The sequence below is a fragment of the Artemia sp. Qi Xiang Cuo genome, chromosome 3 (genome assembly GCF_049724085.1).
Source record: "Artemia sp. Qi Xiang Cuo chromosome 3, ASM4972408v1, whole genome shotgun sequence".
In the NCBI taxonomy this organism is placed as follows: Eukaryota; Metazoa; Arthropoda; class Branchiopoda; order Anostraca; family Artemiidae; genus Artemia; species Artemia sp. Qi Xiang Cuo.
The window spans coordinates 9013915-9041687 of NC_142796.1; the positions used below are offsets into that span (position 1 = coordinate 9013915).

The 27773-nt window shown below is 34.7% G+C and overlaps 1 pseudogene across 1 annotated transcript in view; it reads left to right on the forward strand.

Moving 5' to 3' along the window:
* LOC148953729 (importin subunit alpha-5-like) overlaps positions 1-27773 on the forward strand; it is a 50763-nt pseudogene that overhangs the window by 16889 nt on the left and 6101 nt on the right. Inside the window, exons 3-7 of the transcript XR_016141481.1 lie at positions 7826-7973; positions 9846-10101; positions 16526-16657; positions 18099-18212; positions 24268-24360. The product of XR_016141481.1 is annotated as an importin subunit alpha-5-like (transcript). The remainder of the gene's footprint in view (positions 1-7825; positions 7974-9845; positions 10102-16525; positions 16658-18098; positions 18213-24267; positions 24361-27773) is intronic.

Below are 27773 nucleotides of genomic sequence, written 5' to 3' on the forward strand. Positions count from 1 at the left end.
CCTCCAAATTTGCAAAATGGGCATTAAAATTAATAACTATGAGGTAAAAAATGAGTGAGGGGGGGAGGCTGCGGAGAGTCACTGGTTGAAAATGTCAGCTAGGGAAGGGATAAAAGTTCTTCTATATCTTTCAGTGCAAACTCTTATGGGGGCAAGAAGGGGGATTTTTGTTGACACAGAACGCGGGGTCGAAGGGGCGAATATTGACCAGGGAAAAGGGGAGTTGTTCGAGGGTTATGAAGGGCATTGTTAGCAAAACGCAAGGTAATTTTTGCTCTCCCTTCCTTAAGGGTGACAAGATTAGCTCTCCTAAGAAGGGAAATATAAGGTACTGTACCCTCATTGAAGATAATTCTTAGGCACCTTTTTTGGGACTGCCTCTATTCTGTCCGACAATTCGATGGAAATGCCAGGATGCCAAACAGGACAGGCGTACTCAAGGGTTGGGCGTACAAATGACAGAAAAATCCTCAAACAATGCGATTTATGGGATTTAAATTTTTTAAGGAGTTTAAGGAGGGAAAATGAGGCATTTGCACGTTTTAAGATGTCATTAATATGACAATCCCATTTTAAGTCGCTTGAGATGGTAACGCCCAGTAATTTCACAGTGGTAACAGACATTCCAGGGAGGATTGGACAGGAGAAAGAAGGGTGAGTTTTATGGAAATTAATAGTAAGAACAGTTGGCTTTAAAAGGTTGACTTTCATATCATCAGTAAGAGCTTCGGCTGATATCGATTCCAAGATGTGCATTGGGTTGCTTTTTGAATTCTTGAAACATGTCTCTAAGACAGTTAGATCATCAAAAAATATCCATCTCTCTGAAAAATAAACACCAAGGCCGTTTTTCACTGTAAGAAATGAATAAGGACCTAAGAGGGCTCCCAGGGGCACACCAATTCAAAGCGGGATGGGTTTAAAATCTACATTCAAGTATTTTACGGTTTGCGTTCTATTTTAGAGGAAAGACGCAATTATTCTAATTAAATAAGGGTCATCTTGAAAGTCATTAGATAGCTTTTCTAATATATATTGTGTATATTGTGGTTGATTAAATCAAAAGCTTTTTGCAAGTCAACAGCGACAACATTGAGCCAGGTATTGGGTTTTTCGAGTGTGTTACATATCGTGTTCATAAGGTGAACAAGATAGTGGGTAGTAGATGTAGAGCGTAGGTTTGCGAATTGTCTTTGGTCAACTTTGGGGATTATCTTCACTTTCAACCACTCAGCTAAAAAGCTGTCATATAACTTCGAAAAAACTGGAGTAAGAGTAATGGGACGGACACCATCAAAATCTTGATTGTTACCTTTCTTTTTTACGGGAGTAATAAAACCTAATTTCTAAGAATTTGGAAATTTACCAGTAGAGGTAATTTCATTAAAAAGTAAGGACAAAGGCTCTGAGAGATTGTCGGCAAAGGCTTTAATTAGTACAATCGGGATGTCTAGTGGACATGTACTACACTTTTTAATGTTCTTAACTTTTGCCTCCACACTCGAGGGCGAAATAATGGGAAAGTTGAGAGAGCACAAATCATAAGGAGTGTCAAAAGAAAGAGGAGGTAGGTTCTGAACTATGGAAGAAAGAAACATGTTCAGATCATTTGCTGTAACTGAAGGGTCTTCTTTGAAATGGAAATCTATATTATTATATGTTTTCCCACAAATTTTCTTTATTCTATTATACCATTGTTTTGGCTTTGTAGAAAATAAATCCTGGACTTTGCATTTATAACATGATGACGCAGATTTATGTATTTCGTTTTTTGTATGTTTACGCAGTGAGTTCGTTTCGGATGTTTTACCACTATTTAATAGATTCAAGTTAATTCTAATTAATTTTTTCAATTGGCTAGTAATGTATGTATGGTTTGTCATTAGAATAGTTTTAACTTTTTTCATAGGAAAGGATTTTATGTATTTTGTTTGGATCAGATTTTGGAATTCATAGACTTAAAAATTAATGTTATTTTTCCTTTGAGAGCCAGCCAGTTTTCATTGGTAAATTAAGATCCAAATGTATAAAGGCCATCATTGGAAATTGGGCGATAAGAGAACTCAGTAACAAAAAAAGTATGATTAAAGCTGTTGAGAGGCTTCGTTAATAAACAAAAATGGTAACTTCCTCCTAACGGGGGCAAGGGGACAGGAGGGACATAGAATGCCTGCATATTGGTACAAATCAAATCAAGGGTAGAATTTCCTTTTGTTGTTGTTATTTTTACTGTTTGTTTTACGTTTAGGGAACTACAAAGGGAATTTAACTTTAGATCATTAGCATCACCTACTAAGAAAATACCGGCGTTCGGGAATTTGCATATTACAAAGTCGGCACTATTATGCAGTTGTTGGTAAAATCGCTGTCTTTGTGCAGCCTATTTGATTTGGGGAATAATAGAAGCAGCAAAACACAATCAAATTAAAGGGGCGTGGTAAAACCCTGGGTTTTACACCTGCCCAGATGATTTCATCGTAATCTGAAAGGTTGGGAACATGAATTAATTTAGGAAAGAGATAATTATTTACAAATAATAGTATTCCACCTCCCTTTTTACCTAGGGGTTAATCATGAGGTCGATATTTTATGAATTGTGAGTGGTTATTAATTTTCAATAAATCAGGGTTCTGTGCTTGGACCTTAGTTACGGCAATTACATCAATTTTGTGTACTTGACAGAGGGCCTCTAGCTCGATCAATTTGTCGAAATTCAGGCTTTCGGCGTTCGTAACAAGCAACTTTGGGAAAGTAAAACGGTTACAAAAGAGGGCAATTTTTTGTTCGTTAATTGTGGGAGACAGTGGGGGGTGGGAGGAACGTGGATCTGGGAGAGGAGAGGCATCTTTTTCGGGATAAATGCTGGGATTCGTTTGAGAAGCAGGATTAAAAGGCGGGGCTGGACCAGGCTTCAGAGAAAAGGAGGACAGCGGACAAATTATGGGGATATTATTAAGTTGGGATTTGGGGGGACAAAAGTTAGAACTATAACACTGGTTTACACTAGAGTCGCGTAATTCGATGCTTCCATAACCCGAAGTACCTTGGAACGAATGGATGGAAGTAGGATCTTCTTTGTGGTGATAGAATACGGTGGGGGTCTTAAATACCCCGGAATGAGCGGGTGGTGGTGCTTCAATGGACACTGATGTGTTACTTGACAGGCTCGGTGACTCTCGTTTTTTGACAGTTTTCTTGGCACTGTTGGAGGGGGGAGAATTTGTTTTCGTTGAGCTGAACTGCTTGCGGTATCTCACTGACCTTTGATGTAATGGTGGGAAGGTTTGATGTAAATCGTTTTTTGACAGGTTCGGACTGATGAGAGAAGAAATTGGAGTGGGTGCTGACTGTGGGTTTAAATTTTTTTTTTCGGCACTATTTAAGAGCTTTTTAAAAGATTTGTAACCATATGTCAAGTGGATTTGACTGCATTCACCGAAGCAAAGTCCACTTCTAAAACTGTCACACACCCTGGAATGTAAGAGTTTGCACCCAGGGACACTGCATTCATTCTTCAAATAATAATTCTTGCACAAATGAAGGTATTTACACGACTCTTCCTTCTTGCAAACCCCTCTCCAGGCATATTTGCATATATCTTTATTAGCATTAACTTGCTTCCTGGATAGTTCATCACTAGTATTGAACTCACACCCGGTTTTACATCAAGGAGGCACACTTGTGACTCTATAAAGAGGCGACCCACCACAATGTTAAGCGATTTCAGGTCCTAGAGGTCGCAGAGAGACGGCGGTAATCGCATTTTGTAGCCCAAGCTCAAACTAAGAAACTTGCAAAATTTCATCCTCCTCCGACTTTATCTTCATGGGGTAAACTGGGCCGGAAGTTTCGACCCTCCCACCACAGCCCTCCTTTAACGTTGTCCGATTGGGCTGAAATTTAGAGGTTAAGCTTTCCTAGGGTTGGGAGCTTATCCTCGAAATTTCAGCTCAATCCGATCACTCCTTCCCTGTTTTCAAAAAACCAAATAGCCCCACTTAAAATTCATTTCTTTTTTTTTTTTTTATCCCCGCCGACAGGCCACAGTTGGCCCCTGATCCGGGTGAATGTGGAATCATTCGAAGCAGAATTAGAACTGTTAGGGTCTTTTGATATTTTCAGACCGAAAAAATTATCCCCCGAATTTAAATTTACGAAAAACCTCGTTTTCCTATAAGAACCCGCTATAAGCCGGCTAGCCCGCGAAAATATGGGCTCGCTTTCCTATAAGAGTCCGCAAGCAATTTCCGGTCCTAGCGGTTGCAGAGAAACAGCGGTCATCGAATTTTTTAGCCAACCCTCAAAATAAGACCCGTGCACAATTTCACCCCCCCCCCCGACAGGCTCAATGACGCCCCCGTGTGCCTCGAGAAAGTGGTGACCCACCACAAGGGTAAGCGATTTCAGGTCCTAGCGGGCGCAGAGAGACGGCGGTGATCGCATTTTGTAGCCCAAGCTCAAACTAAGAAACATGCAAAATTTTATCCTCCTCCGACTTTATCTTCATGGGGTAAACTGGGCCGGAAGTTTCGACCCTCCCACCGCAGTCCCCCCTTTGACGTTGTCCGATTGGGCTGAAATTTAAAGGTTAAGCTTTCCTAGGGCCCGGGAGCTTATCCTCGAAATTTCAGCTCAATCCGATCACTCCTTCCCTGTTTTCCAAAAACCAAATATCAAGTTTTATGGGGATTTGCTTGCTTTAAAAATAGATTCACTTTACTAAAAAACAATTATAATTATGTCTATTTAGTCCAGCGGTCAAGACTCCTGACTGTTAGGCGGAAAACCCGGGTTCGATTCACCGTCAGAGAAAATTTTTTATATACTGAATTTACAGTTTAAAAAAGAAACTCAGCCTCTTTTTTAAATAACTCCTGACACGGTCAGCAAACAGTTAGTCAAGCAATAATAAGTAATAAACTGTACAAAAACGTGCAGAAATTATTTGAAAAAAACTACGTTTTCTAAAGAGTTAAAGAGGCTGAGTTACAAGGTCGAACCGTAAAACGTACAGGGATTAGGAGGCACAGTTGGGGGGCTGCCACCCCCAAACCCCCGCTTTCGCAGCCTTTAAATAAAAAAAAGTTTTTTAAACTGAAAGTAAGGAGCGACATTAAATCTTAAAACGAACAGAAAATATTCCGTATATGAAAGGGGCTGTGCCCTCCTCAACGCCTCGCTCTTTACGCTAAAGTTTTTATTGTTTAAAAAAAAGAGTCGTGAGAAAGTCAAACTTTAGCGTAAAGAGCGAGGTGTTGAGGAGAGCAGAGCCCCTTTCATATACGGAATAATTTCTGTTCGTTTTAAGATTTAATGTCGCTCCTTACTTTCAGTTTAAAAAACTTTTTTTGTTTATTTAAAGGCTGCGAAAGCTTGGGGTTTGGGGGCTGGCAGCCCCCCAACTGTGCCTCCTAATCCCTGTACGTTTTAAGGTTCGACCCTGTAACTCAGCCTCTTTAACTCTTTAGAAAACGTAGTTTTTTTCAAATAATGTATAATTAAGGTCAATTTCGGAATGAATCAATTTCAGAATGAACTTTGCCTTGAACACTTGTGCCTGAGAGGGGATTAAAACCAAGACAGTTTAATCCTTTAAACACACAAACTTGTCTTTTTATCTTAGATGCACACAGAAAAGATTTTTTGAGGTGATGGGAGGAGGGGTGTCACAAATTTTTAACTGCCTCTACTTAAAACAACATTTTAGGTCCATGTATGTCAAATATTTGCAGAATAGGTACCAATATCAAGGGTGTAGACCAACCACCCCTGTATGTAGACATGGAAAGAATAGAAGAAAAAGAACGAAATGTGTGAAGATCGATGTTATGCATAATGAATAATTCATTATTGAAGAACTATTTATATGAACACGTGGCCAATGCTATATTAAAAATAGGAACTTACACATTGAGGTAACTTTTAAATTTGAAAATTTCACTTGTTCTAGAACTACAAAACAGAAATGGCATCCTTTAGGATCCATGAAAACAAGGTCGGGATTTTCTAACGATCAAAGCCCAAATTAAAAGCTCAATTTGTCATTAATAAAAAGGCATTTTTGTTGACAGCGCAAAGAAATTGCCCTTTTTGCTCTAATTTTCTGTGCAAGGATTGTGTAGATATTTTACCATTAAATTTTCCACTATTATTGTATTTAATGTTATAAAAAATATCTTAATCTTAATAGGCAAATAATGACGAAAATCACGCTGCCTTTTCTATATTTTTGGGTCGCTGAGGACGACTGCTTTCATCTTAGCCAATAAATTCAATTATCTTTTTTCTGCAGTTGACTGTTTCAAATTTCCTCATTACACATTTACATTCTTCATTGTTTGTAGAGTCTTAATAGGATTGCTTCAGAGATATCCAGTTCCATGCTTTGACCAGGCGGAAAATGGACTAGACGTCTGTTGGAATTTCAATTGCTTCCAATAGCTGAATTTTGTTTCTAAATAGTATGTGGTTTAGGTTTAAATAATGGTTTTCCTTATCTTTTTTTTCTTTTTTTTTTCTTTTTTTTTTTTGAAAAAAAATGTAGGAATATCATGTTAATTGCATTTAAAATGAAAATATTTAATTGGCTTATTAAAAAACGTGTAATTTTAAATAATTATTTATTTCAATTTTTTGCATTGATAAGGTTAAAATCTGAAACCGTCTTTTTCTCTGTCTTTTCGGATCAAGACGAACAAACATATCGTCAACTGTTTTAAAAGAAAGTATTTAGGTGTTCTGTCAGTTCACTCAAAATAACTGAAATTAGACACTTGTTAAAGAGAAGTTGATCCCCGGCCGTAAAGATTGACACTCAGAATACAAGTCATTTCAAAATCAAATTTTCAACATCCGTCGATGAGGTATCACTTATGTAGACTATTTGTTGCGGCATGGGGTTGTATTGCTGATCTGAGCCATTTTAAATAATAATGTAGGTGCAGCAGATACTATCATGCAACTAGTCATCATTCTCCTACTGACATGGCCGCTGAATCCTCTAAATATCATTTTTTATGAAGTCCGTCTTCATTTGAGACCTAACTCCTATTAACTGAATTTAAGTGAACTAATATTATTCTTTGTGATAGCCCACAGAAACTAAACAGGACGTTTAACTGGGTGACTTGAGTTGCCAGTTGATTCCTGTGAATCAAAAGACTAATTGCTCGCATGAAAGTTAATATAAAAGCAGCATTATGGGCTGTGTGTTTTATGGCCTATCGTTGTAAAAGTCATATTCTGGGCAACTGGTATTGGCTGGTCTTGAATAAACAAGAATATCGAGATAGTCCTTTCAGTTACGATCATTGAATTCCTTCTTCGCCTTCGAAAGACGAGATGCTCCCGCTTATCAGTAAATGCCGGAAAATATCATTTTGCTCCTTGTGATTTTTCACAGCCCAAGAGGGAATAATATTTTTTGTTAGTAAAAACTTATTAACACAGACTAGTATTTGAAGCTTGTAAGAAATATTTACAATTAATTAGTATTGAGCCAATACAAAATGTTTTCTAGGTTCTATTGAATCGTAGAATCAAGTAGATTCTGTGCTTGCGTATAAAATATCTGTCTTCAAAAGTTGGTGACGGCAAGAAAACCCGTTTTGTCGATAGCCACATGACTAGAAATTTTTGTATTAGTGCTTACTTTCATTTGGACTTTTTTTTCCTTTCTTTCAATTAAAGCCGTCTTTTAGGTTATGCTTAATACCAGCGGTTTTTTCTTGTAACATTCATGATTTTTGCATCTTGTCGGAACATTTGTTTAGATTTTTGAATCAGATGAATGGATTTTGATTTTCATCTCTTTTGAATATTTCAGGGATAATGTCCGATAATCCGGAGCAACAGATGTCATCAACATTTGCTGCTAGAAAGATCTTGAGTCGGGAGAAAAATCCTCCAATTGATGCTTTTATTCAAGCCGGAATTGTCCCAAAACTTGTCGATTTCCTTCAAAGGGAAGAAATGTGAGTTTACTTGTTATCTCATTTTATATTTATGCAAAAGAATAGATTGAAAGATGGAATTTTGGAACCTTTTAGAATAATAGCTCCTAATTGCTGTTCTTGTTCCAACACATTTTGTAAAATCAATTTAATTATTTACTCAGTGCCTTTGAAGCAACTTCTTTTATTTCTGTGCGCCAGTTTTTGCTGCAACTTAAGAAATGAAGGATTCGACGTAACATCGTAACGTCTAACCCGTAGAGACAAGGGTTTAAAAGTATGAGCATTTGATTGGGGATTTTCTGTGAAAACTGTGAAGTTGAGATCTCCAGTGATGTAATTCAAGATACAATAGTTGTGATCTTTGAGATTTCAAAAATAAGAGTTCAGAGGTGTGTGCTAGATATAGATTGTCACAACAATCAAATAAGATAAAAGCCCAATAGATTCATGTAACAAAACATCTGATGGTGTAATGTGTCATTGTCGTTTTTCTGGACGATTGTAAAAAATACTTATCTAGTGGTATGATCACGTAAGCTGTATTATTTTCCATGATATGACCCAAATAATTGAAATCTTTAACGTCGCTGGTTATAAAAAGGGGAAATTTCGTCTGATGGTTAATAGAAGGCCAAAGTTAGATTATATTGTGCTGTCGTACGCATCGTATGTACAAAAATGTGAACATTTCACAAAAAAGAAAACTTTCTCATGGTCCGTATTAGAAAAAAGGATTTGGGAAATGGTGGGGGGGGGGAACTGTCAACGATGAAAAAGTGAGTATTCATATCAGTTTTTTTTGTCCAGCAGAGAGATATCCTTTGGGCCAATCTCAGAGTGGGAGAACTCCCTCTCCTTCATACCCGCCAATCTTGTGAGTCGGTGAGCACATATTAGGCCCGAGACACAGTTTGTGTTTTTTTACCGAGCGTTTCTTTTGCCGAGATATCATTTGCCGTCGCTACTCTAGCGCAGACACACCAGGCGGTACACATTCTACCGTCGTAACATCAGTTGATTATAATATATCTGATACATCTATTTGATAGATCATAAATAAATCATAGTTAGTTCAAAACCCTTTTTGTACTTTCATCGAAGGATAATTGAAAAATGACAATTCCCCCCCTCCCCGCCGTTATACAGTGAAAAATACATGGTATGCCCCCAGTATATTCATGTGAATTTTTTAAACGTACAGACAATGGGAGGGGGGAGGGAGTAGTTAAACTTAGAGTTATTCTGAAAACCAATAGGTAGAAACATTCTTAGTGTAATTTAATTCAGATTTTGTTAAAATATAATTTAGTTTAGGGCACATAAATTGGATAAGCACTCATTTCTTTTTTTATTTATGATAAATAGGCTTTGATTTGCTGATGGTCGAAGGCAGGGGTTAATTTGGGCCCAAATCCCTGACAATTTAAATTTGCTTGAATTTATTTATCTTGGTAGCCTAGTGCCTATATAGGCAGCTCAATAAAAAGAAAACAGAAAAATCGTAACCAGTAGCAGACATTTCGGCGAAGTCATACACCAAGTTATGTTCTGTGTAAAGGAAAAACTGTGAGAAAAAGAAAAGTCGGTTAAATAAACTACAAAAAGACAAAATTGGACAAATTAATCCACAAAAAAGGAAATAAAACCAAAAGAACTAAATTCGGGTATGCAAAGGTCTGAATTTTCAACGTGAGATCTAAACCTATCTTATAATAGTGTCTAAACCATAAGCACTTTGTCTGTTGTATTTATTAGTTATTATCTATCAGTCTCCCTAAACATCCGCTGCTAATTCGACACTATATCTATTCATAATTGAATTGTGTGTTAATGGCTAGGTGCCTCTTTAAGAGGGAAAGAGAGAGCAAAAACTGATGGATTGTTTTTTAGGCCGGAGCTTCAGTTTGAAGCTGGTTGGGCTTTAACAAATATCGCTTCTGGGACTTCTGAGCAAACACGAACTGTGGTTATGTATGGTGCCATTCCTGCGTTCGTCTCTCTTCTGACTTCTCGTCATACGAACGTGGCCGAGCAAGCTGTTTGGGCCCTTGGAAATATAGCCGGTGACGGTGCTGTTCTTCGAGATGAAGTTTTTAGATGCAACGTTTTACCGCCTCTGTTGAACTTGATTAACACAACCACCCCTGTGAGTTACTTTCTTCTTCTTTTTTTTACCTTACTTTTCATTGAATTTTCAACTATAATTATGCACTGTGCCATTCCCGCGTTCGTCTCTATTATTACTTATAATGATAAGCAATTTGCCAAGCAATTTGTTCGGGGTGTATAACGAGAAGTAAGAAGAGAGTCGATGATGGGGCTTGTCTTCGAGATGAAGTTTTTAGATGCAATGGTTTACCGCCTCTGTTGAACTGGATTAGTGCAAACACCCCTGTGAGTTACTTTCATTTTCTGTTTTCTTTTATTTACCTTAATTTTCATTGGATTTTCAACTATAATTTGCTTTGAACTTATAAATCAAGCAATCTAATCAACGTCCATTCATCAAATTCATCAAAAAAGAAAGTATCTTTCGCATTCTTCTCGTACCCTTTATAGTCCTTGGTTTACTGGATGTTTTTTCATTTATTTTAATTCATTCCCATTTATGATTCAGTTTTGACATGGATCTAAATAATTGATATAAACAACTGAAAGTTTCTAAGTTTCTTCTAGTGATGTGGCTACTGAAAGTAAAAAAAAATTCATGCCTATCTTTGGATTATGTTACTGTCTCCATCGACTAAGTATTAGGAGCTTTTAGGGTTCCTCTTTTAGTTTACCCCTGGTTCAATGCTTCGTTTTAATAATGAACCTCAAATCTTCAATAAACAAATAATTGTAATTTCAAAGTGCAGTTGCTGAGAACTGTTTAAACATGTGGATAACGTTATTCAATTTAGACTATCGAATGATTCTTTTATCTTAAGAAAGCTACTATATTAAAATCACTCCTTTTATGTTAATACTCCTCCTTTTGATGTTAATATTTAGCGTTTTATATAGTACTTCTCTTTATATATCAATGATACTCATTTTATATTATTTAAATAAAGAGTAAAAAAATATACACAAAAGGTCGAAGGAAAAATTGAAATCAAAACGAACCTCACAAACAAAACACGAAATTAAAATAGACCCTATCCAAGGAACGATTGAAAATAAAATGCCCCGGAGATAGTTCAGTTTTAGGACTATGTGAGCTTCAGAACATATTTTTAGCTCTTGAATTTTGCTCTCAGTTTGTGAATGAAATTATTTATGTGTGGGAATTATGTAAATGAAATTTACATAATTCTTGAACCGAAGTATCTCAAGCATATTTATTTTTCTATCGGTATTCCATAAATTTGCTGAAATCTATTATAGAAAAAAGGTTTAGAAAGGCAATATATATATATATATATATATATATATATATATATATATATATATATATTTATAGCTCCTCAACTGAAGCATCTCATTGACGGGTATTGAAAATAAATTTTACTGTTTTACCCTGCATTCCAAAATTCAGTAATAAACCAGGAAGCACACTTCCATTATTGTCCCCATTAAAGATCTTATGCAGTTTTTCAGGGAGGCAATTAAAATTAAGAAATGTATATCTGTTTATTTTTTTATTTTTATTTCCTGGTATAGGATGTTAGTCGTTTTGCTTTACCTTGTCCTCAAGAGTTGAAAATATGTGAAAGGAGAAGGTTATGTTTGATATTGTGGAAGGCAAAAGATGCTTATCATCAATCCTAATTTTATTTGGTTGATCCTTGGATTTACTACTTACTTTGAATTTATATTCAAAATATCTGTCAAAACCAAGCAGATGAAATCTTATATTTTCATCCGGGCTATAAGAAAATTTGCTATCGATTCAATTTTTAGTATTTCTCAAGTCATAATTTTGGCTCTCATAAATGCACAAAACAAATTTCTATTAAGTCATCCCTCTTCATGAACCAGGCTAGAAACACTTATCCTTGGATCTAAGGTGTCCTGAATGACAAAAGAAGCTCAGTGTTATTGACATGATAAAGCTAGTATGAATGTTAAGTTTGGGAAGTGGTCTCTCATGCTGTTCCCTTAATTCGTATAGCTGATGTTGTAATTCGTTGCTATTCTATACTCTAATGTCTTTCCTAGTAAATTGGTTTGTAAATTAAAGAATCCTTTGCAAAAGTTAATGAGAGGATTTACTTGGCGCCTTAAAATTGCAAAGTGTTTTCTTGAATCGATGTACTTACTTAGACTTAGGTCTTCCCAGGCCTGTTGGGGCATCCAACATGACGACCTCTCCATGACGACCTTAAGCGGTTTTGACCAAATATATTCAAGGGACGACTTCAACAGTGCAGCATCCTTCTCGTGATAACGGCCAAGCGTTACTTTCTGCCATACATGTTTTCTTATTCTGGGAGCGATCCAACATCAAAGAAAAGGCGCCAAGTGTGCTTTTAAAATATTCGGAGCTTACATATATGTTTCAAAGTAATACAAAATATTTTTACTGTTTTAATTACTGGAATAAAAGAATGAGTTACTATGCAGTTGGAAGGGTGGATGCTTATTCAATAGATAAAATACGGTTCTATAGTTGCATACAAGGGATCGGACTCCTCCAAGCAAATTTATTAGGCCCAGCGGTGGCATTTTGATCAATTAATCTATCCCCCATTGGCGAAACCAAAAACGTTTGAAATACACTCCGGCGGAAAAGAATTTGCTACTCTCCTTATCGATTTTAGCTGGGACTTTCGATTTACAATCCAGACACCTCCTCCCCTCTCACAATCAGTCACCAAACTATCATGGGTTCATATCTATGCCTCCAAAACTTGCATCAATCAATTGTGGCTCTACTGAATCTTAGCACTGCTTTATGAAATCTGTTGTAATCCCCGTATAGTTTCCAGAGTACGCGCGTCGTACTTGTAAACTCATAAGCAAAATTCAAATTTTTGCTCTTAAATGATAACGAAACGTCGATCCTTGTGGACTGTTTTTTGATACTAATTTCCAATTAGTTTTAATTTTTCCATCACTCAAAATTTATGTGTTATATTTTGTTTAAATTTGCGTTCGGGGAATTTTATCTCTTTAAGAATTGTTTTTTTTTACGATTTTTTTTCTGTTGCATTTTTCAAAACTAAATTCAAAATTTGTAAAAGGCTGATATGCATTGTTTAGCGTTATAGGTTTTTTTTTTATACTGAGTTTCACAGAAAAAATAGTATTCAAAACTTTGGGTGATGGTATTTTTTAAGATTGACTACTGGTTTGCTAGTGTGTTGTGTAACTGTTCTATCTTCATGTTTTTCTTCTTGGGAGACAATTTTCAGTTTTTACGACGTCGCAACTGCTTTTTTCACGTCTCCAATTACTGACAATATTTTCCTCCTGAATTCTTAGACATGGTTTGTTACTTGGCCACTCTCTTCAGTTTGTCTAAGGTTTCATATTTCTTTATATTATGTTACTAGCGCAACAACCTGAAAACAGCCATAGATATATCCTTTTTTTTGTCTGCAATGAAAAAGAAAATAAGTTATTACTGAATCCGTTTGATTGGGCAACCGCTCCAATTACCGAAAATCCAAGATTCGTTGTGTTGTTTTCTGATTGCCTTTGCACGGAAATCTATGATAAACAACGTTGTCGAGCCAATCACTGGTTTCTCCAATCTAGGAAATTATTGTGATTTAGACAATGGCTGTTCACTAAATAAGTGGTGCAATAGGTGGCTATAGCTTTCAACTGTGAATCTAGGTAGATAAATACTATATGTTAAAAACAGCAGTAATGTTTATTGCTATTTTCTATAGACTAAAGAAAAATGGTATCGAAGCGAAATAAATAGAGAAGTGAAATTTCAATGTCAGACCATTCTCCCACGAAGAGTTTCATGTCTCAAGTTGTGAAACTTTTAAACCAAATAGCAGAATTGTAATAAAAAGGTTTTTCTTAAATTTGAATGGATCCTTGAAAATTCCTTGGGAGACCCCTCCCCTCTTACAAAGACGAACATAACTTGTTAGCTAAGATAGATGTTCGCTTATTCCGGATACCTCTTATAAAATCATAAGATGATGCACTCCAAAGAAAAGATAAAGAAATAACTCGGCTGTCCACTGTCGTAAAATATTGCTGGGAATTAACTTCAGGGCTGTATCCAGGGAGGTTATGGGGGTTTGACCCCCCCCCCTCCCGAAATGTTTGTCTGACTGGTAAAACTAACAAAAAGGGACAAACCAATTTTGTATGCGTTTTTGTGTAACCCCCCCCCCGAAAAAAAAAATAAATAAAAGAGAATCTTTTTAGTAAAACCCCCTCCGAAAAAAAATCCTGGGTACGGCTTTGCTAAACTTGTCTGGCAGGTTTTGATCTTAGACCTCCATGGCTTACATTTAATAAAAATTATCATTTTCAGTTTGAAAGTTTATAAAGATGTTTAGAGAAAGTAAAATGGACTACAATATCGAAGGTGTCGACTCAAGTTATTGTTTAAGCGTTTTTTTTTGTTTGTTTTTTTGTCGTTTTTTTTTCGCTAGGTCCTGCAAAACCCTGATTCTTTCTAAGCTCAAAGATAGAGTATCTTTTTTTTGTACCAGAACCCCGTTTGGTAAAACATCTTCAATATTTCAAGTTAAATTTAGATATTTTGTTGAGTACATAAATCAACTGTAGACGATGGGGAAACAATTGACTGTTCTACAATTCGAGCATTGGGTTTAGACATGTTAACTGAAATATCACCTTGTGTTGTGTTTTGGAGCAACGCTACCGCTTTTGACATAGGAGAAATGTTCCCCGAGAGTTGACAAAACTAACAATATTTTTCCAGTAAAAAATCGGGGAAAAAATTGAGCGTACTAAATAGTACAAACAACAGGCAAAAATAAACCCTTCTAATTCTAAAAGTAAATTTCCTAGGGATCTTTTAACGTCAGGGTCATGTGATGCTGAAAACTATTTCTTCTAGGTCTGAGATACGAAGGTCAGTCTCTTTTCTAGATTTTAGGAACTAATCATAATTCTTCATTTCCTTAATATCATCAAGGTGTCTTGCAAAAGTAATTCTCCTTTGTGCGATTTGAATCCGGCTCATCCATTGTATTGGATAAATAGAGGTTGGAAGGGGGGGGGGGTCCTATATCTGGAAGAAGAGTCTGTTGGATATCAAACAAACTTGATCGGAGGGTCCTAAATATAGTTTTTGGATTCCTGTATCCATTTTCATCTGTGTGGAGGGATATGGTGTATAAGCTCCTTTTATCGAGATATTTAGCAGAAAAGGATATCGGATTTTAACAAAGCTTGGTGAAAAGCAAGATGTATTGCCATAGTTATGCTTTCAGGGCCTCAGGAACTGGTCTGGCCTTTGGGGAGAGGCTCTTAAATTCTCGTCATCAGGACACTTTGCTGAAAGCCATATCAGATATAAGCTAAACTTTGCCAGAAGCTAGAGAAACTGATAATTTTGCTTTTTCGTAGTCCGTATCCTTTTTGAGCATAGTGAGAGAAGGTGACCAATTTTTGACATCAGGGTATGTACCAAATGGGTTTTTGGGTCTTTTCAAACTTAGTGGGAAGTAAAAGTATCGGTCCTAGTTTTGCGCGTCGAGAGTTTGTACCAAATGCAACCTAGTTCTTGTCGTCAGGATATTTAGTTTAAGTGGCTGTAGGATCTTCACGAACATCGGTTTGGAGTAAAGTCGGATTAAAATAAAACTTCATGAAAAGCGAGAGCTAGGCTTATAGATATGTTTTAATGGTCCGTACATGTCCAATCTCTTTAGAAAGAGGAGAGCTTTGGTATCAAAATCTATTTTTACTAGCCTAATCACTAGGATTCATTCTTCAAAATCTGATCAAAAGCTGTCGTCTTGATGTTGGGTGTCCTTGGAACCAGAGGAAGATACAGAATTTATGGTGTGGGGATACCAACGATACTCTGGCTCCCTCATTGGTATTTTTGGCCTTCTGTCTGTGTAATTATTGTAATTTTGGCCTTCTAGTAAATGGCACGTGCCCCCTATGCCACCTCTCCCTGATCAGTCCCCGTCATCCTGTCCGTTCTTGTCATCTGTGTTTATATGAATTGTCTGTTGGATCTAAATCAGCTTTGGTAGAGATTAATAGCTACAAATTAATTCGCGGTCCGATTCTAGACCCCTATTTGCACATCATTTATGAAAATATTAATAATTTCAACAACAGCAGGATTAAGTGGAATGATAATGTAACTAAAAACGAAGGTCAAAATAGGTACAAACAATTAAGAGTGGTAAGATTACCCCAAATAAGCGTTAAAATTAGCAAATTTATGATATGCGGTATAGATTTGTTTTTTATAATCAAGGTTTGGTATAGCACTCTCTCTTTTCCCTTCCTCTTTTGTCCAAAAACATCCAATTACTTTTCTGTAAAATGTGTTTTCCTTAAACATGATGATGTTTAACCACTGTTCACATTCTGAATATAGCTGAGGTTACAACTATTCCTGATAAATTATAAAGTAACTCATTTATTCACATGGGATATTCTTGTTATTAAAGTGGTTTTATTTTCAGATATCATTTTTGAGGAATGTCGCTCGGACTTTGTCGAATCTGTGCAGGAACAAGGATCCTCACCCAGCCATTGATAAAATAAAACTGTGTTTACCTGGTCTGAAGTACCTGCTCAAATTCGAAGATGAATAGGTATTGGTTTAATCATTTCATTTTTACATTGTAATCCTACTGGTTTGCTGTCGTCCTTTGAAAAAAAAAACAAAAAAAGACGATAAAATACAAAGAAAAAAAAGTAACAATAAGCAAGAATTTAAGAAGGTGATTTTCAGCCACTGGAAAAGAAGAAACGAATAGACGAAGCAGATATTTCGGTAAGGACCTCGGCCAAACCGTCCTCATTGCCCAAAAAAGTCACCATCGTTTTGGTTTCTTGTCTAGTGTTGTATTTATTTTTTCTTCTTTTTTTTTGTTTCTTTGTCAAATGTCACGTAGGCATGACTAAAGACATTTTGATTACTAGAATCAATTCTTACATACGGCCATTCAAAGCTATCATGAACTTTGATAAAGCTAAGAATGACTTCTGAACTATGAGGCTCAGTAGGAATTTGCTATTGAAGTTTGCGATCAATTCAGTAGTTAAGCTTGCTAATTTTTAAGCTATTACACTTCAATTTTTCTCTATCGAGCAATTAGTGTTCGATTGTAATTAATCTCAGTCAAATGTCAACTATATTTTAACTTGATGCAAAATCAATCAAAAATTTACATCTTTTAAAGTTAATTGGAAAATTACAACACTTGAACCATTAGATTTTTTTAGGATGTCTTTTTATCAACTCTGAGGAGTTTACCTTGCCCGGTAAGCTTTTCTTACCGGGCAAGGTAAGCTTTGCTTACCGGGCAAGGTAAGCTTTGCTTACCCGGTAAGCACATAAACGGGCTTCATTCCTCCTATTGGAACTTGTTTGGAGTAGAAGATGGATGACAACATTTGTCTTTTTTACCATATGTTCATTTCGTCTAGTTTATATTTTCAAACGAAATACAAAAGGTTATAGAATAAGGTGAAAAAAAACGATAGTAAAACTTGAAACGGACGGAACTTGCCCAGAATATTTGTGGAGCTACCACTTCCTTCGCTTTACCTTGGGCTTTTCTAAATGAAGTCCACATTTTCAACTTGGAAATCTTAATAAAATGTTAGAAACATTAATATGCTTAGTTTGGGTGTTTCCAGCTATAGATCAAGTTTTGGTTATATTTCGTGCACCTCTTAAGCGTTAAGACGGAGAGGGGGTATTAAAGAGTTGCAGCCTTCTATTCGGGATATGTTTTGCTGGTTTAAAAATTATATATTGCTTTTTAATTTCATTCCTTTCTTTTTTTAACATAAGCTTTTATTCAGTTTTTGTAAATGTTGTAAGTGAAGTATTACCAATATGGAAGCGAACGTCCATCATAAAAATCTGTGGGCTGGGGGCCGGTCCTTCGTACTTTTCTTTGAGAAACCAATCTTCTTCTCCCTCCCCACTACGTTCAGCAGTGGAAAAACTGATGGGCTGTTGTCATCTCAAAGGAAAAGATAGAAAAGTACTTATTGCTTAGTAGGTATTCATATTTTTTCTAGTCAATACATGCTGGGCTCTTTCGACTTATTGAACTTCTGAATGGTGACGAGACTGCCATTGTTACACCTGCACTCCGCTGTATTGGCAACATTGTCACTGGAACAGATACTCAGGTAATTCCCTCCTACTTCTTTAAGTTCACAACCACTTGTGAATGTTCAAAAAATGATTTGAAATACTAGCTTATGCCCCCAAGACCGTAATACGTAGACATTCTTCATTACTCAATTCGTTAATGAATTTATTCGTAATACGTAGTCTTCTTGATTAATCACCTTTATTAGAAAAGTGTTGCCATGAGAAAACCACCAATTGGAAAAGAAACATTTTTCTGAGTCAGTAATATCAAGTTGGTTTCAAAAAAGTGACAGATATTCAGTGTTTGCACTTTTACGTTCTAGGTAGGGGGTATTACTTCCCCCCAAAGATTCTTATTGGGATCACAGTGGCTATTTACAAACATTTATTTCTGAAAATGCTCTTTTTCGGGCATCTGATCCCCTTCTTCTCAAACATTTTCTACACAAAGGTGGAGGGCGTTGGAGACTCCTTTGTCTCCTCTTTAAGCTGATCTGACGGATCTTATCCCTAAAAAAAAATGGAAATTAGCTGCCGATCTGTTTTTCCACACCTCTTCCCCTTCCCTTTCTTGCCCACTAGTTAGAAATTGAAAATTAGTTGTCTGACTATTTTTTCCATTCCTCTCCCCCTTGCTTTCCCACTAGTAAAAACATCCCAACTTTTATTGTAAAAGCGTTTCATGCTACCTTTTTCTTCGACCTCATAGATCATGTAGTCGAAGCTCTGGTGTTTACAATATATCCTTAACGAAATTGATTAATCTCTGACAGAGAGTTTATCGAAAGTTTTCAATCTCCTTGAAAAGATGCAATGTTGTGCAATATATTTGGTAAGGGAGGGAACGCCACCTCTACACCGATAATTTCTTTTATAAATTCAAATCAGCCCAGGATACTAACGTTTTGCCTCTCAAGATCGCTTTATAATTATGCATTTACTTGCTGCCTTATTTCCCTATAGGCAAATTTATTACCATTTTTCCTCTAGGCAAGTCTATTGTTTTGCGACACCTTTTTGGCTTCGTCTAATTAGTAGGATAACATGTATCTTTATTCTCTTTTCCTAGTTTTTATCATCTTTTATTCTCTATAAAAACAATATAAGTTTTTAATGCTTTACACGGTCGAGTTGGAACAAGATATTGTTTATCAACTGATACAAAAGCTAACTGTGGCGGGGGGGGGGGTCCATTACATCCTTCATCCTTTCTTTTACCAAAAATAACTATTTCTGTCTTCTTAACATTAAGTTGGAGCTTCTTCAGATCTAAGTAATCTGCAACAAGATCTAACAAAATCTGTAATTCATGGGCAGACTTAGCTGCGAGTACGCAATCATCAGCGAAAAGCAAAACTGAAAATAATTTTGAACCAAGACCCGCCATGTATCGCCATATATATATATATATATATATATATATATATATATATATATATATATATATATATATATATATATATATATATATATATATATATATATATATATATATATATATATATATATATATATATATATACATATATATATATATATATATATATATATATATATATATATATATATATATATATATATAAAATGAGTTTCAAAAATAAATGACCAAAAAGAACTTTTCAGGGAAGTGCAAAGGTCTGGATTTAAACAGGCGTTTTTTTTTTTTTTTGTCTTTTTACGAATCATGTATGTCTTATATAAATGCATATTTATTATATTATGTATTTATATTTTATCATTTTGTAGTTACATTTTATATTTAATTATGTTAATGATATTTTTCATATATATTTATGATATACTACATAAGTTTATGATAAATCGATAACTTTAAAAAAAACATTGTTTCACGTTAAATAATGTATTAGTTAGTTTGGTTCATCCGAAATCTAACTTTCAGATAGTCTTGTTTTTTCATATTTTGAAATTTAGTCACCTCTTTACTTTCGTTCTTATAAGATAACTTCTTGAATTTTTTTTGTCTTTATTTTTATTTTTTGCTTCGAATTTTGTTTTTCTTTTATACTTTTGAGTGCTGTAGGACGAAGTACCTTGTCAAAATATGTTTTGTTTGCGCATTTCTCAGTCACCGGCTGAAAATTCTCATATTTATGACGGTTTTATCCGCGTGTTTCTTAATGTTTTTTTTTTCATTTTTTATTAGAAGATGATGTATCCTCTATATTTCTGATTAATTATTTAATGGCCTTACTTTTCTTTAGTTTCAGGAAGAAATAGATAGAATTACACGTGAAGATCGTTTTTAATAATTCTAATTTTAGAAAAAAATTCAGATTGGATATTCAAACATTGTTGAAAACAGAGGGATGAACAACAGAAAAGGGCTTGGGAAATTATATTCTTCATTTTTGATCATTCTATTCTTTTTTCTATCTGGGTTTCTTCTAATTCTGAAGACTAAAGATCTCAAATCTCTGAGGACTTATTATTTTAAATAATAAGTCTTACTGCTGCACCCTAATTTACGTCGTTTTATATAAATAATATTTAAGTGTGCAAGTTTGCTTTTTTTGTTTTTGATGTACTCCACTTCTTTTTGTTCATAGTGGGTAATAAATAAATTATGATTAATATTTATATGTTACAGTGAATGTCCAAAATCTGTTTAATGTCGACTTTCACCGTTGAATGTCCATAATTCCTTTTTCTCTGGTTGGATTCAATTATCTTTGCAAATTAGCTTTTTCAGTCTTATACAAGCTTTTAGGGTGAAAGTTAAAGTTAGGTTATGGTAGGTTAGTTTGGATTAGGGTAAATTAGGTTATAAATATCAGAAATGGGTTAAAAACCTGATATAACCTAATCTTAACCTGTCACCATCAAACCTTGCATAAAACTGAAAAAGTTGACTAGCAACGATGATTGAATCCAAGGAGAAAAAAAAATGTATTTCGGACATTCGCCGGTGATTGTCGACATTCACCGCAACACACACACATATATATATATATATATATATATATATATATATATATATATATATATATATATATATATATATATATATATATATATATATATATATATATATATATATATATATATATATATATATATATATAAATCAAACAGTTCGTGGTAACGAACAGTAAGTAAGGAGCGACCCGGCTCAATAGTAACCAAAACTCTAAAAAAACGGAATTTTGATACCAATAGATACATCAAAAGAATCAGACTTTCATGCTGATTTCAAATATATAAGTTTCATCAAGTTTAGTTCTACTCATCAAAAGTTACGCGCCTGAGAAAATTTGACTGATTTTCAAAAAAAGGGGGAAGCACCTCCTAAAACTTGTAGAACCTTAATGAAAATTACACCATCAGATTCAGCGTATAAGAGAACCCTACTGTAGGGTTTTCAAGCTCCTATCTGTAAAAATGTGGAATTTTGTGTTTTTGCCAGAAGAAAGATCACGGATGCGTCTTTATTTGTTTTTCCCTGGGGTGATCGTATCGACCCAGTGGTCCTAGAATATCGTGGGAGGGCCCATTCGAGCGAAAATTAAAGTTCCAGTGCCCTTTATAAGTGACCAAAAAAATGGAGGGCAACTAGGCCCCCTCCCACGCTCATTTTTTTCCCAAAGTCACCCGATCAAAATTTTGAGATAGGCATGTTGTTCGGCATGGTCGAAAATATAATAAATATGTCTTCTAGGATAGCTTAATCCCCCAAAGTCCCCCGGGGGGAGGGCTGCAAGTTATGAACTTTACCCAATGTTTACATATAGTAATGGTTATTGGGAAGCATACAGACATTTTCAGGAGGTACTTTTTTGGGTAGTGGGGGGGTTGAGTCGGGGGTTAATTGGGAGGATATTTTCATGGGGGAAGGGACACAGCTCTGACGGGCGGCTCAGATTTCTCAGCATTATTTAAAAAACGATCAGAAATTAAATAAAAAAAGTTTTTCAACTGAAACTAGGGAGAAACATCAATACTTAAAACAAAAGAAATTATTACGTATATGATTGGGTTCACTCCCTAGTCATTACCTCGCTCTTTAAGCCAAGGATTTTTTCAGTACTTTCATGAGAGATATTTATTCTAATTAAGGGCCTTTGTTATTAAGGGATCATTTTTAAAGAATTGGAACAAAATTTGAACATCAGCGGAAAGAGCTAGGTATTGACTAGAGAGTGTACCCCCTAAATTAAATATTTAAAATACACGAATATAGAAGGTCGGTACATAAGTTAATTCGTAGTTTACGTATATTTATTACTAAGCAAATTGTTCGTAAATCACATTAAAAAAATTTCGAGAAAGCCATTTAGCCAAAAAACGTAAAATTAACATGCAATTTGTTTTGATTATTCATATGAGGTGAGACAAAATCAAAACCTGCATTAACTCAAAAACGTTCAAAAATTAAATAATAAACCAAGTCTTTTTGACTGAAAGTAAGGAGCGAAATTAAAACTTAAAAAGAACAAAACTTAGTCCGCATATGAAAGGGGCTATCCCCTCCTCAACGTCTCGCCCTTTATGATGAATTTTTTTATTGTTTAAAAACAATAGAGTTGTGAGAAAGAGTAAATCTTTAGCGTAAAGAGCGAGACGTTGATGTGGGTACAGCCCCTTTAATATACGTAATAATTTTTGTTAGTTTTAATTTCTAATGCCGCTCCTTACTTTCAATTAAAAAAAACTTGTTTTTTTTTTATTTAATTACAGATTGGTACGACCTTTAAAACTAAAATTTTTTTAAAACAGTCCCAGAATCGTCAGTACAACGAAGTTCAACCAGAGTCCTGGTTGAACGTGAGCCCTCACTTTAATTCTTGCTCTTTTTAAATTCAACGTGAGAACTCTATTTAACTTTTGATTGTTTTAAGTCCAACGTGAGTACTCAATTTAGTTTTTACTCGTTTTGAGTTCAACGTGAGTACTCAACTTAATTTTTGATTGTTTTAAGTTCAACTCGAGTACTCAATCTAATTTTTGCTCGTTTTAAGTTCAACGTGAGAATTCAATTTAATTTTTGCTGGTATTAGGATCTATTTATTCATCTATGTCAGTACATGTTATCTTTATGTTTGATAGGATTATTTATCTTAATTCACTTTATTAATATTTGTTTTTGTTGGTTTTCTTTGAGCTTGATTGGTATTAAAATGCTTACGTTGGGTAATTAACCCTAATATGGTGGTATATGTTTAATGCATTCTTTTGGAATAGGCTATAATTGTTTATTTGTAGGTCTATTGTAGAAGAGTAGCTTACATGTCATGATCATGCTCTTTGGACATGTTATAAAATGTTCTAACTCCTTTGAGAAGGGCGTACGTATTTGTTCCAATTCGCAATGGAATACTCCCGTTTGTGTAAATATTTTCTGTGCTGGTTTACGAAATCAAGATAAGAGATAAAAGTCCCTTGTAAATAATTCGAAGGACATCTCATAGTCATAACATGGACAAAAATTGCACGTCCTATTTAAGATCCATTCCGCAGGAATTCGCAAAATGAAAAATAGTCACACATTTAGTTCCTTAGTGATTAATTGGCTAGCAGTTTTAAGTCTAATCTTCATTCTCTTTTAACTGTTGTCTTAGATTCAGGGTGCAATTCCAAAAAAGGTAATTACTGAACTTAGGTATTAGTGGTAGATGAAAATAAATTAGGAACTTTGCAAGTTAGTACAACGTTACTAGACATCAGGAAAATGTTTAAGTTCCCTCCAGTTCAAATTATATGCGTATTACGTTAAATGTAGGCAATCAAACTAACCCGCCATCCTAAAATCTCCTTTAAAAAAAAATAAAAATTTAATTGTTATATTTTATAGTCTTTAAAATGTAATAATAAATGTTTTTTCTTGTTAGTTTTCACTATCTTCTTCATTTTAACTTAGAAATTGATATTATTGAAATGTATGCTTTATAGATTATATTGTTATTATAAAATGTATATAATGCATAAAAAATGTACGGAATACAATTTATGATTCTCATCTTTTTTTTCTAGGGAGAACATGATTGTTCCCCCTAGTTATTGTTATAATATTGTTAATCACCCAAATAATTATTTATGTGAGTAACTTCTCATTATGTTATTCTCTTCTTTTAGGGAGCTGATCGTCAGTCAGGAGGCCAGCCACAACGGTCAGCCTGGGGAGCCCCACAACAACAACCAAGTGCATGGGGACAAGGACCTCAGCAGGTTTGCTCTGCAATTCTGGTCTTTTTATTATTTTTATTATTATTATTATTGATAAATGGTGACACTTGGACTTTGTAAACTAATTGTCCCGGAGTTTTGCAGACTATATTTTCGATTTGGCTAGGTGAAAAGTCAATTACAGCTAACAGCTCTCATTCTTTTTGTGTAACTAAAGTATGTTCTAATTGTTTGCAGCCCAGTGTTACCAGTGTTTGTCTTTTTGAAGTTTTGTTTACATTTGATTTAGGACTTTCAGTTCGTGTGTTTTATTTATTATTTCTGTTTTTACTTAATTTTTTCTGATATAGGACACAGCTTACGCTTTTCAAGTTTATCAGTAACATTCCAGTTTGGCTTCATTCCGATTATTCTTTTGATAGTTAGAAATGTTTGGAAATGGCGTCAAGTCCATTTTTTTTAAGCTGTAACTCTATTATTTATGCGTTTATATATTTTAGTATTTGATTTATTTATCGGCTATTTATTCTCCTATGTGCGCATTTTTTTGTCCATACCAGGAAATTGGTCGGTTGTCCAGGAATTTTAAGTGTTGTTTATGAATTGTTTAGGATTCAGGAGTAAAGCGTGTTGTTTTCTCCAGGGTCATCGAAAAAGTAATGGGATTGCGATTTTGTATTATAAAAAATATTCTTAATGGATAGGTGTGTTGTGCCATCAGAACTTCAGAAATATTGGAATTATTAAACTTACATAAGCGAAATTTTATTAGACCCATTATGCAGCTCTATAGACTATATAAAATGGGGAGGGGGGGTATGGTCAGAATATACATCGGAAAATTTATGTTTTGATTGAGGAATTCATTCTTGCTATTTAAGACTATTACATGCCTGTGAATGCTACTTCCAGCAAAATGTGAATGCCACTTCCCATAGCGTCAATTCAGGAAAATTTGGGAGGAGGGGGGGGGCTGTGGTGAAACACATTTTTAACATCTAGATTTAGAGAGTGGTGGACAAACTTGCCATTTTTTCCAATTAAAATTCCAAAAAAATTGCATTTTTTAATGAAAATAACCCCAAAAAGATAGGTTTCAAAATATAAGGGGGGTGGGCAAATGCACAGCTCCAATTATGCGACTGCTTGGCTCCTTGTAAGTCATTGCTTACCTTATAAACCCTTTATTATTTGACTATATGTTTTAATGCCCTTCATATGTTACTCTTGACTGGGTCTTTTATGCCAAGTCTATGTGCTCTAAAACTGTAAATCTGATAGCAATCATCAATGATTGACGAAGGTTGATAGCGTCAATCCTATCATAATATTGCTGCTAAAAACTAAATTAGTATTTTTTATACGTTTTTCTTTGTCTTTTTGTTCAATTCCACATCGACAACTGAATTCTGCAAACATTGAGGCTTAAATGTTTCAACACAGCATTTTGAATGGGATTTTTTGAAATGCCAAAACTACCAGATCAAATAAGGGAAACTACAGGCTTAATAAGTTTGTTAATGCCCTAATTGATCTAAATTTTGTAGCAAAAAAAAAACAATTGAGGTACGTTTGAGGATATCTTATGCAGCCGCTAATGAATTCATAATTTTTTGACAAACATCAATCAAAGATACGTTAATTGAAAAATAGCACCGGCTATGATTTGAGTGTTGAATGTATGTTATTGGCTCCCTTTTTAATATCCGCTTCACGGCTAAGCTACTAAAATATAATTGGATAGAAACAGATTGTCACAAAAAAAGACCCAATGTGGTCAAATCCTGTTCTTTCCTAAGGTGCTCTGGAAAGATAATTCTCTGCCATTCTTTTTCGATGTCCCTCTGCTTGAAGGTATGCTCTTGTTCCTATAAATGAGATCTGAGAAAATTCTGGCTACGCATGATGATAAAAAAAAAAGTAGTAATTTTTTTACTTGCGAAATAAGAAAAGCACAGATATTTCGACAGACTTCTGCTAAGCAATCATCAGTACTAGAACAAAAATAATTGAAAAAATAAAGACAACTACAAATTGAAAAATAAAAACAAACACCCGTGAAAGAAAAGTGAATAAAAGCATTTTATCGTTATATTCGCCTTCTTCTCCATAGGCACTTGTTTTTTTCTGTTTTTATTATTTAAACCTTTTTCTTGAATCGTCTTAGTCAAAATATCTGTATTTCTCCTATTTTGTTCACTGGCTGAAAACGTTTCTTTTTTTTTTTTTTTTTTTTTTTTTGTCGATTTCTTACTCGTTTAATAATACTCTTGCCCTTCTTACTTATGTTAAATTGTTTCTTTGTTTAGAATAAATCTCTCTCTCTCTCTTATTATATTGTTAATCCTCTAAAGTTTGTCCACTGATATATCAATTTTTATACTTAGTCTTTGCGTAAATGGGTTTACGAAGAAAAAATACTAAGCAGGTTCTTGAGGCCACTTATAAATTCTGAAAAATATGGATTTTTCAAAATCAAGCCTTTACGGGGATTAGACCATTTTAAACATGGGGTCTGGAAGAGACCCTTACCTATAACCAGATAACTGTAAGAAATGTTAAGGGATTCCTTATGTTCCTGCGGTAGGTAGGTAACAGGTATTTTACCTTTTAATTTGTTATTTTTACATTATTTATTTGTGTTTTTACCTCATTTATTTATCATTTTCCTCGTTTTTTTCTTTAAAAAACCCCTTAATCTTTATTCTTAAGCCCCTAACTTGCATAATAAATGTATTTTCTAAAGGAAACTTAGTTCTAACTACCTTCGAATTTTGCATTACATGTGGGAAATATTAACCATTGTAGCTATGGCCGTATCCAGGGAGGGGTACCCGGTTTGGCCCCCCCCCCACCTGAAATTTTTGTCCGACTCGTAGAAAAGTAATGAAAATACATGTAAACATTTTACACAAAAAAACATTGATTGTCACCAGTCTTTTTGTACCCCCCCCCCCTCCTGATTTTTGTTTGCAAAACTTCCCGTAACAAAATCCTGGATATAGCCCTGCTATTTAAAGATATTATTTGCTTTGCTGTGAATCTTTGTGATTACCGCTCCACGTGGATGTGGTAGAATCCATTTAAACTAATTAGTGAATTCATGTCAGATATCCCAGACACCTAAAAAGAAGATAGAGAAAAGTCTAATGCTAAAATTAGATATAGGCATTAAAGGAAATAATTAAAGGGCCGTGGTTTAAATTAGCTACTAAGCTAATCTCTATATATTTCATAGGGAGGCATATATTCAAAAAATATAATTAAAATTATATTTTTTTTCAAAACAGTTTTCAGCATAAATATGTATTGAAAACAAATATATTCAAAGGAATCGAATCGCTCGATTTGTGCAATTTACTTTCTAGACAGGTACCAACATTGTTCCTTAACAAATACTTTTAGATTAATTTGAAGGTCTTTTCGCTAGAATTTTGTGATGTTTTCAAGACCCT